Source organism: Cherax quadricarinatus, chromosome 63 (genome assembly GCF_038502225.1).
Source record: "Cherax quadricarinatus isolate ZL_2023a chromosome 63, ASM3850222v1, whole genome shotgun sequence".
Lineage (NCBI taxonomy): Eukaryota > Metazoa > Arthropoda > Malacostraca > Decapoda > Parastacidae > Cherax > Cherax quadricarinatus.
Genome location: NC_091354.1, coordinates 8,014,112 through 8,034,111, shown reverse-complemented (window position 1 = coordinate 8,034,111; position 20,000 = coordinate 8,014,112). Strand labels below are relative to the sequence as shown.

General features: G+C 42.5%; 1 protein-coding gene across 1 annotated transcript in view; it reads left to right on the top strand.

The window, feature by feature from the left end:
- Nucleotides 1-20,000, top strand: part of LOC138854572 (uncharacterized) — a 294,198-nt gene that overhangs the window by 186,268 nt on the left and 87,930 nt on the right. The window lies entirely within an intron of this gene.

Genomic DNA, 20,000 nt, shown 5'->3' with positions numbered 1-20,000 from the left:
AGAAAGGAATTAATTTTAAATGAGTTCCTGCTACTTGACCAGTTTTATCTATTCGGCACGACATATATATATATATATATATATATATATATATATATATATATATATATATATATATATATATATATATATATATAAGAGAGAGAGCAGGAAGACACTTGGGATTTTTTATTCTGATACTAATTACGCTCTTTCAGATAATATATATGGGTATTCTACATTTAGTTTACCGGCGGACATCCAAGTGAAATTCTTTTGATGAATTCATTAATAATCTAGTGTTCAATCAGGAGTCGGATACTGAGATGAAAGGTGACTTACAATGCAAAAAAACTTATGTTTAATCTTCATTTCGTCATGATTCATTTGGGGAACTTGGTTTGATGAAATGAACTTTTAAACTTTCTATAAATCTTATGCAGTAACACACAAATAAACCGCATACGGGAGACTGCAACTTATGACGACATTTCAACCCGAATTGGACCATTAGCTAGCCACACAATTTTATTCCTAATGTAATAAAGTAATAATAGTTAAAGCAATTCAGCCGCCCGTTATCCCTTGTACCAATATTCCGCTCAGAAACACCATAGTTTGTGTGGTGAGATAAGCTCTATATGCAATCCAAAGATCAGCAATTCCCAAACAGCGAGCTATGTATTCACTAATGGATATTGGTACTAAATCCTCGTGAAACGACACACACAAGGATTTTCACCCCTCTCTATCTCTCTTCCTCTCTCTGATAGCGTAACCCTTTGATATCCTGCCATCATCTCGAATGGTCGTTCTACATCAGTATATCTCAACACTCAATAGAATTCATATTTCTAGGTATCTGGCAGAGGAATATTTCATCATATCTTGGTGATGATTCCAGGTTTGTTAACTCTCTGTTTTCTCCTCATTTTTTTAAACCTCGCATCGTAAGTAGCTTCCTCTGGAACAAGCCAGAATTTACTTTTCAAACTGGAAACTGATGGACGACACAAGACCCAGAGGAGATAACATCATAAAGATTCTCCGTTAATTTAAAAAGGTTTTAATGGAATTAATATGGGGGAAAAGCAAGATGTAAATGAAGGTTTTATCAAGTCAAGGAAGAACATGATTACAACCGTATACAAAGTAATACGTTGCATCAATATTTTTTTTCAGTTTTGGTCTATTCTTGATTATAATTCCTAGAAGATGGTTGATATGGTTCTGTTACCTTAAAGAAGAATTTTGCTGGCAAGTACCACATGCAAGAAGATATGAGAAAAATAGGAAAGAGATTATGGAGATACATGAGAGACAACTGATGTGTTGTATGTGTTGACAATTACAAAGTATTGCATCGTAAACGTGCAGACATGTGATAAATTGACATAATTAAGGAAAAGAGTGGGGGGTGGGGAGGTCGCGGACTCTTAATTCATACTTTTCAAAGTAGTCTTTAATCCACAACTAATTAAAAAATGTACTGGAGTTAGAAGGTGACTTCAAACAAGAGCGAAACATCAACAGTATGGCATGTAAAACACTGAATGCAGTGGAGTCTTTATTGTGCAACTTTTCACCACAGATTGTGTTTGATAAAAACGAATTATTGTCATTATGAAATAGTTATCTGACGAATGAAAAACAGGAGCCAAGGTGAGAGAGAAATTATCATTCCCACAGCGTAGGTAGTAGAGAAGTGAAACAGAATAAGGGAGGGCACATTCATAGCTTAGCAAGTAAATACGCACGAAATATATCTCGCTAGCCAATGGAAAGTTATAGGGTGGGTAACCAGCAGTCCTAAGACACTGATCTGAGGTGGGAGGCTAAGAGAAATCGTCCTGACAACACTGGAGGATAGGAGGGATAGCGGTGACATGATACCAGGAGTATACCTGGAAAGTGTTTCGGAAGTGTTACGGAGAGGAATTGACAAGATGGATAGGGACAGGATGTTTCAGAAATGAGACACAGCAACAAGGGGTCACATTTGGATGTTTTATATAGACTGAGGAAGGCCACGTGTAGAGGTTTACATATTTTTACTGGCAAAATATCACCATCAAGAGGCGGGCATAAGAGCAGGTGCTAAAAGCAGCAGGCTAAATTAAGTAAATGTATCTAGGAGAATACGTAATTATACAGAGATGAGCTAATATTTTCCATCGGCTGTCGTGGCGTTTGTGCCTGAGAACGGTGATAAAGCTCGCTCTGAGCGGCTTTTCCAGGAGACTCGAATTACCATTCATGGTGTCAGTGTGTCGTCTTGTATGAACACTCGCTTGTGAGAAGCTTAACCGAGGAGACATGAGATCAAAGGGAGTGTGTGTGTGTGTGTGAGTGTGTGTGTGTGTGTGTGTGTGTGTGTGTGTGTGTGTGTGTGTGTGTGTGTGTGTGTGTGTGTGTGTGTGTGTGTGTGTGTGTCGGAAAAAAGGTAACTTTTAAACTGTCATACAGTGAGTGACATTTGTTCAGTCTCATCATGATTCTGTTATTAGATACAGCGAGTTGATGCACAGCATCAAATTTAATGCATTTATGCTGAGTTGTGATGCTCTAATATTCGAGAACAACAAGATGAGTGGTCAGAGGTAGTGTCTGTGTTTATCGCTTACTGTACGGAGTATCGAGCCTCCACAGGCCCAAGCACTGAATCATCCATACAAATATTTAAAAATAATATAATAATAATAATAATAATAATAATAATAATAATAATAATAATAATAATAATATTATTATTATTATTATTATTATTATAATATAATAATAATAATAAAAATTTGCGATGTTTATCATCAACGATGAGGTATAACAAATTTTTTTTGGCTTTAGGAAAAGCTCATAGATGAGCGAAAGGTTGACCACTCTAGCGAAACGACGATAAAATAAATAAAGCTCATCCTTTAGCGAAACGTCCACAGAATAACGTGCAGCAAAATTTTGCTCAAATAAACATGAGGTTGTCATAATAAGGTGTACAATTAAAAGAAACATCGTCCAGTTGAAAGAAACATCGTCCAGTTGAAAGAAACATCGTCCAGTTGAAAGAAACATCGTCCAGTTGAAAGAAACATTGTCCAGTTGAAAGAAACGTCGTTCAATATGCTTTCCTACGTATGATTATATTACCCAGTGATAATATTAATATTTTAAGCTAATAATTTTTATTAAAGAATTTTGATAAAAATAAAAATAAAGCCACCCATTAGGGTTTACAAAAAAAAATAATAAACTTTTAGCTTTGCATTGTGTGAGTTCGTAAAAGTCATTTAGTTAATTGTGTTGGGTTGCTAATATGTGCATTTGCGAAATTAAACCCCACTGGTACACTAGAGTAAAGAGGTTGGTTAGAAATGCAATGTGGGACATTGATGTTTGCATGCGTGTGCTGTTGGTATATACAAAGAGGATAACATCAGAGGCATTTGGAAGAGTGGCAGACACAGGAAAAGCCTTCAGAAGCTTGCAGCTTAAGCACGTGAGGGAGATTCAAAAGGAAAGCCTTCTGGAGTTTACTATTTAAGTACGTGAGGAAAGTTGAGAAGGTTACTCCAACAATCTCCAGGAGTAAACATCTGGAGAGGATTTAAAACGACATGGGATAAGTCTTCGGAAATGAGTAACTTAAGAGTGTGAGGGAGGGGTAGGAACTCCTGTGATTTAAATTAAACACACATGCAACATCTTGGTATCTTTAATGTAGACGTTTCGCCATCCAGTGGCTTTATAAATACAAATTCGAGGACCTAATTTGAAGACATTAGAACAGCCCGCAATTTATGAACGCTAGGAGGTTTAGAAAGGCAGTGAGAAAGGCCTTCACGAACTCACAGTTAAAATACGCATGAAAGGCTTTAAAAAATTCTGGGAAGCCTCCACTAGCCCACAGCTGAAGCACCAGAGGTTCAGAGGCTCTTCAAGGGTAAAAAATAATTTAAATATGCGAAGTAGGCTCAAAAGATCTTAAGATAAGCCTTCAAACGCCCAGTGTAGGAGCATCTGAAGGAGTTAGAGAACTCTGCTTATAACATACATATACAAAATTAGAATTTGAAAATCTTCGCATAAGCTACGTTACTCGACTCACGAAATCGCAATAACACAATTGTAAGCAAACTCACTTGCCATGGGTTCAGGCCCCACCGCCATAGGTTCAAACCCCACCGCCATGGGTTCAGACCCCACCACCATGGGTTCAGACCCCACCGCCATGGGTTGAAACCCAACAGCCATGCGTTCAACCCTGTGGTTTGTACGATGCTCTATTTACCTTTAATTAGTCTTGTTAAGCAAAAGGACACAAATGCAATTAGTACTACGTTTTATTACGACAACGTTTCGCTCTTCAGGAGCTTTGTCAAGTCGTTACCCATTAGCTGCACTTGTGTCGTTTTACTTAACGTATTGTCGGTAATTCTACCAACATTAACACTACCTTAGTCCTCTCTTTTATGTGCGGATTATTTGTGTATCGTTCCAGTTACGGTATTGTCCCTCTTTTTGTTATTTCATAGAAAAAAATAAGTGAAGAATGTGTAAGATGTGTTGAAAACACGGTCATCATATATTAGTTAAAAGGACACAAGTGCAACTAATGTGTCCTTTTACTTTACATGTTGTCGGTAATTCTACCAACATATATACATCATATATTAGTTATTAATTATGTCATCAATAATCCCTCAGAAGCCGATTAACTCGCAATCATCCGTCAAGTAATTATTAGCTGTCAATTAATCTCCAGTCAGTAGATGTAAAGTCTTCAGCTAATAATAATAATAATAATAATAATAATAATAATAATAATAATAATAATAATAAATATCTTCGCTTCTACAAGTACATGTACATGGTATACAGGCCTAGCTGACATCAATGACATGCTACTATATAGAAAGCCGCTTGTTATGCAGAGCATTTCGGGCATATTAGGTCAGTTTTGTCCCAGGATGTGACCCACATTAGTCGACTAACACCCAGGTACCCATTTTATAATGATGGGTGAACAGGGACAGCAGGTGTCTTATGGAAACACGTCGCTGATGTTTTCCAGCTGTAGTTTTCAGCTTATGTTCAGTTCGTCCTCAAGTCGTCAGTCAATGCTCATTTATCAATAAATGATAAACCATAAATCCTTAATCGCTAGTCAATCATCAGTCGTCAGGTTTAAAGAAGTGGTCTTTTAATCAATGTTTTTTGAATCAATAAATATTCACTAAAGAATCTGTGGCCTCTAAATATTAACTGATATTTAATTGGTTCATGTTATTTAATCAATTAGTGAGTATTAGTTAATTTTCTTTAAACAACCAATATTTTCGTTTACAACAAACTTAGCCTCTTAAATCAACCAAAACTTGTAATCAGTCAGCACTTGACTATGAGTCAATAGTCAGTCATAAATCAATTTTCATTCATAAAACACCGGACACAATAGGAGATTAATCCTGTATAAAACACCGGACACAATAGGAGATTAATCCTGTATAAAACACCGGACACAATAGGAGATTAATCCTGTATAAAACACCGGACACAATAGGAGATTAATCCTGTATAAAACACCGGACACAATAGGAGATTAATCCTGTAATATGTCGTCCTCTATCATCTATCTGTATTTCACAGATCCATCACTATAATCCTTTCATTGTCAGTATACAGTTCCGACATGTATCTAATTTTCCATCTTGTCGGTATTGTGTACAACTTGTCAGACACTGCATCATCATGGAATCTTGGTACAGAGGGCATCTCCACAACCTTCTTGCTTACTCCTGGCCCATTTCTTGGGTATAACTTACTTCCACTGGGAAATCTCACCTACCAGTGACAATGCCCTCGTCTGCTGCACGTCCTACACCTGTCGCCAGTATATAAACGCCAAGCTCCATGCCTGTGCTTCAGTTCCATCAAGACTACGGTGCTGTTCACTAACTTCTAGGCTGAGGGACTGATTACCTTATCTTCTTCTTCTGTATATAATTCTTCACATTATGTCCTTGTATTGATAGTCCCTCATTGGCGAAACATCTACAAATGAAGATACACGGGTGTCGCACATGTGTCTACTTCTTAATATAACATCATGATCGGAAATTTAAGACTAAACTCTTTGCATTTTAAAAAGATTCTGACAGCATAAAAAACACAGCGAGAACAATTTTGCGCAAACTGATAGAAAGTTGACACGAAAGTAGCAGCAAAATAACATGAAAATTGCAACGCGTATCAGTGGTAAAATATACCACTGAATATTCCGTGTGGAGTGATAAGTCCAAGGCGGAAGAAATATCTTCTCGGTACAATACCATGCAACGCATATCGTGTCTTATTCGCTCGAAAATTAGAGCCTTACACAAGTAAAATTCTGTATTGATTTTAGTGAACCGTCCTTATCGGGAGGGGCGAGGTGTTTATAATTAGCTGATCAATATGTCGTTCTCAGCCTATGTACTTTAAGAAAGCTTGTCCCTCAGTCTCTCCCTGCCCGGGATTGAGTCCGGTGCTGTTTCGTTGTGAGCGGTGTCTTTACCCTCCCTTCTTATATAAGGAGAAATGCAAACTTAATTACACATGCAATAAAGCACACTGGGCTCCTATTTCTCTACCAAAATCTTGTTATCAAATTCCCACCTACTTCGACTCCAATTCCAGAAAGAATAAGCTGGTAATTCTAGTGAATTATAATTTTGATTGGTAATTTAAAGTCCAACGACTTACTTGAAGTAATTCCAGACTGTTTCATGAAGAAGTTAGTAACGTAATCAATATAGTCTACATCCAATCTTCCTTCTCTCCCTTACCAATCCTTGGGTAGGTATTCCTTCATTTATTTTCTGATAAGCCTTGTTATGCTGGGAGAATTTAAAAACAATCCTCAAACTATTCCTAATCAATTGACTGTGGCATTTATGTTGCGAGCACCGACAGCCTGACTGACCAAGCTACCAGTCAGGAGACCTAGTCAGAGACCAGGTATCAAGGGAAGATGATTCCCGGAATCGCTACCAGGAAGAGTTCAAGTGTACGCCAGGTAGACGCCAGGTAGATGCCAGGTAGATGCCAGGTTGATGCCAGGTAGATGCCGGGTAGATGCCAGGTAAACGCCAGGTAGATGCCAAGTAGACGTCAGGTAGACGCCAGGTAGATGCCCGGTAGATGCCAGGTATATGCCAGGCAGACGAAGGTAGATGCCAGGTAGATGCCAGGTAAACGCCAGGTAGACGCCAGGTAGATGCCAGGGAGATGCAAGGTAGATGCCAGGTAGACGCCAGGTATACGCCAGGTAGACGCCAGGTAGACGCCAGGTAGACGTCAGGTAGACGCCAGGTAGAGGCCAGTTAGATGCAAGGTAGACGCTGGTAGATGCCAGGTAGACGTCAGATAGAGGCTAGGTAGATGCCAGGTAGACGCCAGGCATATGCCAGGTAGATGCCAGGTAGACGCCAGGTAGACGTCAGGTAGACGCCAGGTAGATGCGAGGTACATGCCAGGCAGACGCCAGGTAGATGCCAGGTAGATGCCAGGTAGACGCCAGGCAGATGCCAGGTAGACGCCAGGTAGATGCCAGGTAGACGCAGGTAGATGCCAGGTAGACGCCAGGTAGATGCCAGGTAGACGTCAGGTAGAGGCTAGGTAGATGCCAGGTAGACGCCAGGTAGATGCCAAGTGGACGTCAGGTAGACGCCAGGTAGATGCCAGGTAGATGCCAGGTATATGCCAGGCAGACGCCAGGTAGATGCGAGGTAGATGCCAGGTAGACGTCAGGTAGAGGCTAGGTAGATGCCAGGTAGATGCCAGGTAGACGCAAGGTAGATGCCAGGTAGACGCAAGTAGATGCCAGGTAGACGCCAGGTAGATGCCAGGTGGACGCTAGGTAGATGCTAGGTAGACGCCAGGTAGACGCCAGATAGATGCCAGGCAGACGCCAGGTAGACGCCAGGTAGTTGTCAGGTGGACGCCAGGTAGATGCCAGGTAGACGCCAGGTAGATGTCAGGGAGACGTCAGTTAGACGCCAGGTAGATGCCAGGCAGACGCAGGTAGATGCCAGGTAGATGTCAGGTAGATGCCAGGTAGACGCCAGGTAAATTCCAGGTAGACGCAGGTAGACGCCAGGTAGACGCCAGGTAGACGCCAGGTAGACGCCAGGTAGACGCCAGGTAGTTGCCAGGTGGACGCCAGGTGGATGCCAGGTAGACGCCAGGTAGATGCCATGTAGACGCCAGGTAGATGCCAGGTAGATGCCAGGTAGACGCCAGATAGATGCCAGGTAGACGCAGGTAGATGCCAGGTAGACGTCAGGTAGATGCCAGGTAGACGCCAGGTAGACGTCAGGTAGATGCCAGACAGACGCAGGTAGATGCCAGGTAGACGTCAGGTAGAGGCCAGGTAGACGCCAGATAAATGCCAGGTAGACGCCAGGTAGACGCAGGTAGACGCCAGGTAGACGCAGGTAGACGCCAGGTAGACGCCAGGTAGACGCAGGTAGATGCCAGGTAGATGCCAGGTAGACGCCAGGTAGACGCAGGTAGACGCCAGGTAGACGCAGGTAGACGCCAGGTAGACGCCAGGTAGACGCAGGTAGATGCCAGGTAGATGCCAGGTAGACGCCAGGTAGACGCCAGATAGTTGCCAGGTGGACGCCAGGTAGATGCCAGGTAGACGCCAGGTAGACACCAGGTAGACGCCAGGTAGATGCCAGGGAGATGCCAGGTAGATGCCAGGTAGACGCCAGGTAGATGCCAGGTAGACGACAGGTAGAGGCTAGGTAGATGCCAGGTAGACGCCAGGTAGATGCCAAGTGGACGTCAGGCAGACGCCAGGTAGATGCCAGGTAGATGCCAGGCAGATGCCAGGTAGACGTCAGGTAGAGGCTAGGTAGATGCCAGGTAGACGCCAGGTAGATGCCAGGTAGACGCCAGGTAGATGCCAGGTAGACGCAGGTAGATGCCAGGTAGACGCCAGGTAGGTGCCAGGTGGACGCTAGGTAGATGCTAGGTAGACGCCAGTTAGACGCCAGGTAGATGCCAGGCAGACGCCAGGTAGACGCCAGGTAGTTGTCAGGTGGACGCCAGGTAGATGCCAGGTAGACGCCAGGTAGATTTATGTCAGGGAGACGTCAGTTAGACGCCAGGTAGATGCCAGGCAGACGCAGGTAGATGCCAGGTAGATGTCAGGTAGATGCCAGGTAGACGCCAGGTAAATTCCAGGTAGACGCAGGTAGACGCCAGGTAGACGCCAGGTAGATGCTAGGTAGACGCCAGTTAGACGCCAGGTAGATGCCAGGTGGACGCCAGGTGGATGCCAGGTAGACGCCAGGTAGACGCCAGGTAGATCCCAGGGAGATGCCAGAAAGATGCCAGGTAGACGCCAGGCATATGCCAGGTAGATGCCAGGTAGACGCCAGGTAGATGCCAGGTAGACGCAGGTAGATGCCAGGTAGACGCCAGGTAGATGCCAGGTAGACGCCAGGTAGACGTCAGGTAGATGCCAGGCAGACGCAGGTAGATGCCAGGTAGACGTCAGGTAGAGGCCAGGTAGACGCCAGATAAATGCCAGGTGGACGCCAGGTAGACGCAGGTAGACGCCAGATAGACGCAGGTAGACGCCAGGTAGACGCCAGGTAGACGCAGGTAGACGCCAGGTAGATGCCAGGTAGACGCCAGGTAGACGCCAGGTAGTTGCCAGGTGGACGCCAGGTAGATGCCAGGTAGACGCCAGGTAGACGCCAGGTAGACGCCAGGTAAACACCAGGTAGACGCCAGGTAGACACCAGGTAGACACCAGGTAGACGCCAGGTAGACGCTAGGTAGACGCCAGGTAAACGCCAGGTAGACGCCAGGTAGACACCAGGTAGATGCCAGGTAGACGCCAGGTAGACGCCAGGTAGACGCCAGGTAGACACCAGGTAGACGCCAGGTAGACGCCAGGTAGACACCAGGTAGACGCCAGGTAGACACCAGGTAGACACCAGGTAGACGCCAGGTAGACGCCAGGTAGACACCAGGTAGACACCAGGTAGACACCAGGTAGACGCCAGGTAGACGCCAGGTAGGTAGACTCACATGATTATTATTATTATAATCAAGGGGAAGCGCTAAACCCGTAGGATTATACAGCACCTGGGGGGGAGAGGGATGTGGAAGGTATTCAGGCTTAATTCGGGGAACTGGAGCACAGATCCAATTCCCCAAATCAAGAGCCCCTCACCATCAGACTCACATGAAAAAAAAAATCTAGTGGAAATCGCTTGCAGCATTTATAACTGTATTAAAACTTTTAACTTGACATTAATTAATACTAACATATGTCAAAAAGTATTGAAAACGAATTTAAAAAAAAGAAAAGAAAAAAAAAAAAAACTACTACTGGAAAATAAAAGTTGATCAGATAATACGTTTATAGACTATATTTAAGTTATATATGAAAGAATTTTTACTTTCCTGTCAAAAGTCAAGAAAGAAATTAGTTATATTAGGAATCATAGTCTTCTGATTGGTCGAATTAGTTCTACTACAGTGTATCAGCCTTCTGATTGGTCGAATCCGTCCTATGATCGTGTATCAGTGTTCCGAGTGGTTGAATTAATCCCACGATCGTGTATCAGCCTTCTGATTGGTCGAATTAGCCCTTTCGCTCGTACACCTGCAACTTAACAAGTTTTCCAATTCCTCGAATCGTTCGTTATGCTCTGGTATCAGTATTTCATCAAGTTGTTTAAGGTTTTTCGAATCAGTTCCTTCGCTAAGTCATTGTATCCAAGTTTATTTTTTTTTAACGTAACACCTTTTATTATTTTTTTTGTATATCCATGCGCATTTTCTTAATTGGCTATGTTAGGAAAAGTGAAATTAATAGGCGCGATTCGAAGCTAGTGAAGTGATTGGTCATGGACCGGGCAGCGGGGGCGTTGACCCCCGGAACACCCTCCTGGTGTACTCCAGGTATACTCCCTTACTAAGTACTTCTTATAAAACTTGTCAATACATTTGCAACATCACAGAAAATGCTATTCGTTTCAGCAGATCTGTCGTCGAGGATGCAATACTAGTTTCTGAGTCTAAGTTCATTTTTGTTGCATGGCTGTAGCCCAGATGCTTATAAATATTATCAGAGAGGATAGCAAACGTACAGTCAAGGAGCCAAAGGAATAATTCACAAGCTACATTTATTAAGGGAATCTTGAAACGTGGATTATTTTGTCCGTCCCGGACAGAATTGATAACGGCGTAGCGCGGCCAAAGATAGAAACCTCGTGGGAATCTATCCCCCCCAGATCAAGTTGATAGATTCCAAATTATTATAATACTTGGTTCATTAAAACCACGGTACGGGTGGGGTTAAAACCCACGGCAAGTGAGTCGTAAAACTCCAGGCCAGTACGTAAGCCACTGGGCCAGCTGGCCCATTTGGATGAATCTTATTGTAGCCAGCTGACCCAATCGCTTACGCACTGGCCTGGAGTTCTAAGACTCAACTGTCATGAGTTCTAACTCCGCCCGTACCGTTTGCAATCGTGTTATTACGATTATGTAAGTCTTGGTATATTGGTCACGTCTTCGTCTCACACTCTTAAGAATGTGTTTATTCCCATACAGTTCCTCCCACCTACTAATAATCATGAGTTTTACATATACAGTTTATGTTTCACGAGTCAAACATGTTGACAAGTCCACTAATAACCCAAACTCTGGAGAGGAAACTTCAGACGATGTTCCGGTCCATCCTGGAACATCATCAAGTAACAACTGAATTTAGGTGTGATTAAGTAATGATCCAGGTTGGTTAACTTACTAATTGTTCCAACCTCGGTATTATGAATATTGTTCTTCAGTGTTAACAAATATTAAAGGTAGTTTTAAATACTCAATAGTGTATGACTAAATCAATGGATAAACGTTCCTTTTCATAATTTATTCGGAAACACTCGATAAAAAGAGTCAGATTGGGTGCATTAAGGCTGGAATTCTAGCACTGCTCTATTCTTTAACATTTTCAAGTTTAAATAGAAGACCATTACGTTAATGAACTCAAGGTCATTATATTATCAACAATGGAAGTGGAAGATTTTGCAATTAGTTTGGAAGAGATGTGTGTGTGTGTGTGTGTGTGTGTGTGTGTGTGTGTGTGTGTGTGTGTGTGTGTGTGTGTGTGTGTGTGTGTGTCTGTGTGTGCGTGTGTACTCAAAAATTTGTGGTTGCATGGGTCGAGTCTTAGCTCCTGGCTCCGCCTCTTCACTGGTTGCTACTGGGTCCTCTCTCTCCCTGCCCCATGAGCTTCATCAAACCTCGTCTTAAAACTATGTATGGTTCCCGCCTCCACTACGTCACTTTCTAGGCTATTCCATTGCCTGACAACTCTATGACTGAAGAAATACTTCCTAATATCTCTCTGACTCATCTGAGTCTTCTACTTCCAATTGTGACCTCTTGTTTCTGTGTCCCCTCCCTGAACATCCTGTCTTTGTCCACCTTGTCTATTCCGCGCAGTATTTTATATGTCGTTATCATGTCTTCCCTGACCCTCCTGTAATCCAGTGTCGACAGGCCTATTTCCTTTAACCTTTCTTCATAGGACATTCCCCTTAGCTCTGGAACTAACCTTGTAGCAAACCTTTGCACTTTCTCTAATTTCTTGACGTGCTTGATCAAGTGCGGGTTCCAAACAGGTGCTGCATACCCCAGTATGGGCCTGACGTACACGGTGTACAGTGTCTTGAACGATTCCTTACTAAGGTATCGGAACGCTGTTCTCAGGTTTGCCAGGCGCCCATATGCTGCAGCAGTTATCAGGTTGATGTGTGCTTCCGGAGACATGCTCGGTGTTATACTCACCCCAAGATCTTTCTCCTTCAGCGAGGTTTGCAGTCTTTGGCTACCTAGCCTATACTCTGTCTGCGGTCTTCTGTGCCCTTCCCCGATCTTCATGACTTTGCATTTGGCGGGGTTAAATTCGAGAAGCCAGTTGCTGGACCAGGTGTCCAGTCTGTCCAGGTTTCTTTGAAGTCCTGCCTGATCCTCATCTGGTTTAATTCTCCTCATTAACTTCACATCATCTGCCAACAGGGACACTTCTGAGTCTAACCTTTCCATCATGTCGCTCACATATACCAAAAATAGCACTGGTCCTAGGACCGATCCCTGTGAGACCCCGCTCGTCACAGGTACCCACAGTGATACCTCATCACGTACCATGACTCGTTGTTGCCTCCCTGTCAGGTATTCTCTGATCCATTGCAGTGCCCTTCCTGTTATATGCACCTGATCCTCTAGCTTCTGCACTAATCTCTTGTGAGGAACTGTGTCAAAGGCCTTCTTGCAGTCCAAGAAGATGCAATCAACCCACCCCTCTCTCTCGTGTCTTACTTCTGTTACTTTATCATAAAACTCCAGGTTTGTGACACAGGATTTGCCTTCCATGAATCCGTGCTGGTTGGTGTTTATACTCTTGTTCCGTTCCAGGTGCTCCACCACTCTCCTCCTGATAATCTTCTCCATAACTTTGCATACTATACACGTCAGTGACACAGGTCTATAGTTTAGTGCCTCTTTTCTGTCTCCTTTTTTAAAAATGGGAACTACATTTGCCGTCCTCCTTACCTCAGGTAGTTGCCCAGTTTCCAGGGATGTGTTGAAGATTGTGGTAAGTGGCACACACAGCATATCCGCTCCCTCTCTAAGGACCCACGAAGAGATGCTGTCGGGTCCCATTGCCTTCGAAGTATCGATGTCCCTTAGCAGCTTCTTCACCTCCTCCTCATTTGTATGTATGTCATCCAACACTTGTTGGTACATTCCTTGCTGGTGTCCCCCTCTGTTCTGTCAACCCGGAAGCCTTCCTGTCTCCACTGTAAATACTTCCTTAAATCTCATATTGAGCTCCTCACATACTTCTTGATCGTTTCTTGTGAGTTCCCCACCTTCTTTCCTCAGCCTTATCACCTGGTCTTTGACTGTTGTCTTCCTCCTAATGTAGTTATACAGCAGTTTCGGGTCAGACTTGACTTTCGATGCTATGTCGTTTTCGTACTGTCTCTGGGCCTCCCCCCTTATCTGTGCCTACTCGTTTCTGGCTCTTCTACTGTGTGTGTGTGTGTGTGTGTGTGTGTGTGTGTGTGTGTGTGTGTGTGTGTGTGTGTGTGTGTGTGTGTGTGTGTGTGTGTGTGTGTGTGTGTGTGTGTATGTGTGTGTGTGTGTTTGTTTGTGTGTTTGTGTGCTTGTGTGTGTGTGCATGTTTGTGTGTATGTGTATGTATGTTTGTGTGTGTGTGTGTGCGTGTGTATGTTTGTGTGTGTGTGTGTGTGTGCACTCACCTATTTCTGGTTGTAGGGGTCGATTCACAGCTCCTGGCACCGTCTCTTCGCTGTGTGAGTGAATCTGTCTCTGTCTATTTATATGCATGCATAAATACTTGGTAATTAGTATTCCCTAATTTGTGATTGCAAGAGTTGTGCCTCAGCTCCTGGCTCAGCCTTAAACTAGCCAATACTGAATTCACTCTCCTGGCTTCGCGAGCCCTATTATAACACTTCTTGAAGCTGCGTACAGATTCTGCCTCTACCACATCGTTCTCAAGAACAATTTATTTCCTGACTATTCTGCTGTTTTTCACTTTTTGCTATGCCCTCTTGTACCTGTTTTCGCCACTTGATCTCTTCCTTCTAAAGTGACTGCATAGTAACTTTGGTCAGATTTCATATTGTTGCTTAATCTGTTTTCTCACACGTGCATATCAGTTATCTATTCTTCTGTTCGCTTCTGTTTTCCGCTGTTATTTGCTTTATATATTTTCTCCACCTCGTGTAATTTTAGGTTTTGCTTTTATGCATCTCTGGGGACACAATGGTAGAACAAATACGCTCTTTCAACGAAGAATATTATTTTCACATAGAAGATCTAAACCTATAATGACAGAGTGACATACAAAGAAGTGTGCATTTCAACGTATGCATGCATATTTGCATGCATACATTGTGAACAGGTTGTATGCAGCCTTAATGTCCCCTTTGTATAGTCGTAAGCTTTAAAAGCCAGTTAACCAGCTTAACTATAAGAGGAAAGTTATATGCTCCGAGAAATGTCTATCTTTCAGTGTAGATACAGTGAGAGGTTTACTGTTATCTGGTTTTTGGAGATTAAAGTATCCTTGGCTAGTGGCGTACAGGTTACAAGATTTACTGACTCTCTGATCCTAAGCGTCATAGAACACCTAGGCAATTGCAAAGTAATCAAGTTTGATTACACGAATTATCGAGTAACCCCAATTCTTCGCATCCGAGGTCCTTCACCTGCATCAAAACAACCTGCTTGAAGAAAAAATGGATGAGTTGTTTGAGAAAGGAAATGTAACCGTTTTGGCTTGTAGGAGTTTCCCCTCTTGTAACTTTTCCTAGCTGGCCCCTGTTCTTGTGTGTACAGTTCATGAGGACACAGGCTTCTCTCATTTTATCATTCCGTTCTTCTTTTCGTATCTAGCCCTTCTTCTCTACAACACCGTCTCAAACCATACCACAGGCGGGGATAAAACCCGCGATTAGAAAGTCATAAAACTCCAGACAGTATGGTCTGAAATCGTGTCATTACGATTTCGCGAGTCAACACCGTCTCTGTGAACACCAAACATTCTTATAGATACTGGCAAACTTTCTTCCTCTGATGGTTCACCAGAGTCTACACAATACAAACATCACTACCTTTACAAAAGCATATAATTGCAGAAGATCCTACACATTTTTGTAAAATGCTTCCAGCTTGAGCTAGAACTTGCTTACACTGTTCAAACATGCCTGTAATATTTGGTTTATAGTTGTAATCTGCCACATTCTAAGATATAGTGTCGGAGCGTGCTTACCATCCTCTGTGCACACACTTTACTACCTCTATTACTACCTCTCTACTTCCTTTCCTACTACCTCTCGTCCCTGTCTGCTGGCCTGTATACACTGCCCCTTCTCTCCTTTCTGTTAGTGTGACTTTGTAAATGGTCCAAGTCGGACCGAAACGTCGTCGTCAGCTCCTCTCTTCTATGTGCGGGTAATTTGTGTATTATCTTTCCTCTCTTGGAGTTCCTTCATCATCCACTCAGTTAACCCAAAACGAATCCTGGTCGCCACCGTTTCTAACCCTTCTCTTAATATAAAAAGAAATACCACTTCTGATACATTTTAACTGGAAATGATTAAATATTTTTTACTCATTTACTGCAAACTTTTCAAATACATTGGTCATGTTTCCTGGAAGAAATATTTAGAAAAAATCCAACATTCTTAATATTGGCTTCAGTAACAATGTATGTTTTTTACAGGTAGGAGCTGGTTGCTGCAAGGTGGCGTGAGAGCAACAGAAAATTAAGGAATGTTAGTTATTGAGATGCTAAAGAAAGGAGAAAGTTTTGATGCAGTTTCTGGGAGGTGGGAAGGAGGGAGAGAGGAAGGGGGAGAGAAAAAAAATGAAAGATGGAATGGCAGTAGGAAGAAGAGTAAACGAAGGAATGGAAGGAGGGATGGACAGAGTGAGGCAAAGAGGAAGGGGAAGAGAGAGGGAAGGTTGAAGGGAGAGTAAGTAATGCAAAAAGCCTTTGCTAGTGAGAAGTGACACGAAAGAAAAATATATTTATTTCTCCAGACGAACAAAATACTAACACCTCTTTAAGTCTCGTTAAAACAGACGAGTACAAATAGGGAGTCTGTCTCGCGCTCGAGAGTCTGTCTCGCGCTCGACGGACGGAGCATCAAGCCTCCACCACACCTATCACTGGATGACAAAAATAGGTTTAGTGCTGAACATGAATAAAAAATAGGTCTTGCAGTTTGTTAATTCACAGGTACTACCTGTAGTGGCTGGTCAACCTTCCATTGCTTTCCGATACCTATGCTAGATGTCCGGTTAAAAGGACATCTTTACAGTTATAATAATCGTATTTTAATACCCCCAAGAGCTTTTGTAAAATTACATCCATCATTGTGTGGCAGACAAAAATGCAATTCTGTAATTATATTCCCCCCAAAAATACCCCAGTTACTATTTTGCAAAAAAATATCAGACATTAATTTTGAAGAGTTTACACTGCATTGCGATTCAACAACACAATATAACGCAGGAAACTCCAAGGCAATAAGTGAAACAAGAAAATGAGGCAAAAGTTTTTGCCGAGTTGTCAAACACAGAAACAGACTTCCCACAGAAGTTGTAGGAGTAAATATAACAACAGTTGAGGAACCTGCTAGAAGAACAATTCACACATGGTTGTTAACTAAGTGCCATTCAAGGGCTGTCTGATGTGGTTTCCAAACTGATGTCAGTGAAACCTGACATCAGTTTGGAAACCACTCAGAGGATAGAAGAGGTGGATTTATTAGTAGTATTAGTATTAGTAATAATAGTAGTGGTTTTGGTGATGGCAGTAATAGATGAAGGGGGAAGAGATTCAATTTTTTTCTGGCACTCATCTTAATAAAGCAAGCAATATGGCGATCCTAATTTTAACTATATAGGAATATAAATAGCTCGACTACAGTCTATCTTTACCATATAGAGTTAAAATAGAAAGTTAGTTAGTTTAATATGTTTATTATGCACCCCATACCCATCCTGTGGGCGGTAGTCAAAAGATTACAGAGGTACATAATTGGTCCAGGGACTGGACTCCAAAGTTTTGATAGCTGAGCAAGTTACAGAGGTAATGAATTCACAATTTACAAAGGTAATGAACTCTGGGTAGGTCTAGTCACAATCATGACAAGTTACAAAGGTATTTACAAATTACAGAGGTACGTAATGGGTCCAGGGACTGGGCCCCCAAAGTTTTGATAGCTGAACTAGGTACAAAGGTAATGAACTCACAAGTTACAAAGGTAATGAATACTGTAAGAATGGTTACTTACGTTTATACATGGCTACAGTCATGAACAAATTATAGTGTAATGAGCAATTCACACTTCCACACCCTAAAATAGAAAATAAGGTCTTTTATTAACAGAACTTGCCAGAATGGATGTTGGAGGATGGCTTCTCCGCTGGATTAAAGGCTACCTGTCCAACAGAAAATCGTCTGTGTTGTTCCAGGGACATAGAAGTGTAACTAAAGACTTTGAATTAGGAACCCCACAGGGAGGTGTGCTCAGTCCCACACTGTTCAATATTCTAATTAATGCATTACTTAATGCTATGCCTAGTCAGCCCCATAATTATGTGATTAGTTTTGCTGATGATATAATGATTCACACCACCGGATTCTCCAACACCCAAAACATTCTTAATCATGTACTAGCCTCGTGTCAGGACCTGGGGTTGATAATCTCTACTGATAAAACAGAGATACTCAATAGGCGTCCTCCTCGACAGAGAGGCACAGTTCGTCAGATCCAATTGCATGATGGGTCTCTTCTAGAATATGTAAGCAGATACAGGTATCTAGGCTTTGAGGTTCCACTACTTGGACCTGTTTTAACAAGACTTTGTCGCCAATACAAAGAACGACTAAGAACACTTAGAGTTGTAGCAGGGCTTCACCCCAGGTATGGTGCTAATGTTAAAATTGTGAAAATGATGTATCTTGCTTATATTAGATCATTGGTTGATTATGCTGCGCCACTACTTGCTCTTGTGTCTGACTGGAAGCTTGGAGGGCTGGAAAAACTGCAGAAAGAAGCAATGAGGATCATCCTAGGATGCCCTCGTACTGCCAAAATTTTAAATATGCAAAAAGAACTTGATATTCCAAGCATCAGAGATCGTGTTACTGAAAGAAATATCCTAATTGGGGTTAATATGCTCAGGCAAGCTCATTCAAACCCCTGCACAGAAGCCCTCCAAACTTTCCTCAGCTCTGGTGAACACTCCTCCAGATGGATCGAAAAGACTGGAACCGACCTCCGCATGAATCAGATACATGATCTATGTCAAGTAAGGCAACAGCGGCACTTCTCCGCTCCATGGAATATTACCCCATTCTAAACTACCATTCCTCCATTTCCCCCCAAACTACTTCTTAAATCACAACCAAAACTTCGCCTTGAAGCCAAACATGAGGCCTTAAGCTGTATTGATAACTTAGTCACACAGCACACACTCTCGCAAATTATTTACGTTGATGGTTCTGTTCACCAATCCACTGGTGCAGCTGGTAGTGCTGCTGTTGTCGTACAGAGTGATGGCTCTCTTAAAGAAATTGGAGCACGCATCAATAATTGGGCCTCTACCCTTCAGACAGAACTGTTTGCCATACTCCTTGCACTGAAATGCATCTATGTATCAAAGATTGACAGTTTAATTGTAACTGATTCTCTGTCATCCATAAATGCTCTCAACTCATTAAGCATAAATTGTGGCATGCTTGTGTCAGAAGCCAGACACAGGTATGGTAGGATTGTGGACAGTGGAGTCAGAGTGCACATGCTGTGGATCCCATCTCACATTGGTCTTCAGATGCATGATAGAACTGATAAATTGGCTAAGCTGTATGCTTTCAAAGAGGGAGTAGATTACAATCTTGGCTTGTCAGGTAGTAGTTTGAGAACAATAATACGAAAAGAACTTCAGCTGAATTTTATGGACTTAAGGCTCAGGGAGATTGACACCAGTGAGTCCATCTATCATCATTCTATCATGCAGGAGGAGCCACATGTCTATGGTGCATCCAACAAAATAAGCAGACTCTTGGATGTCACTACCGCCCGGCTCCGGCTGGGTTACAAGTATCTTTGGCAGGTTAAATCACCACCACCAGATGTAGACCAAACGAAATGTAAACTTTGCCAGATGGATTATTGTCACACCCTGCGTCATTATGTACTGGAGTGCAATAAAATTAATGAATTTAGAAACAACTCACTCAGAAGTGTTCAAGAAATGGCTAAGTATTTTATCCACAGTGGTATATTACAGACCATTCTGGAGAAATACCCTGACTTTGCTAGCTGTAAATAAAGCATTACCACATATGTGCATGTGTGTGTGTGTGTGTGTGTGTGTGTGTGTGTGTGTGTGTGTGTGTGTGTGTGTGTTTG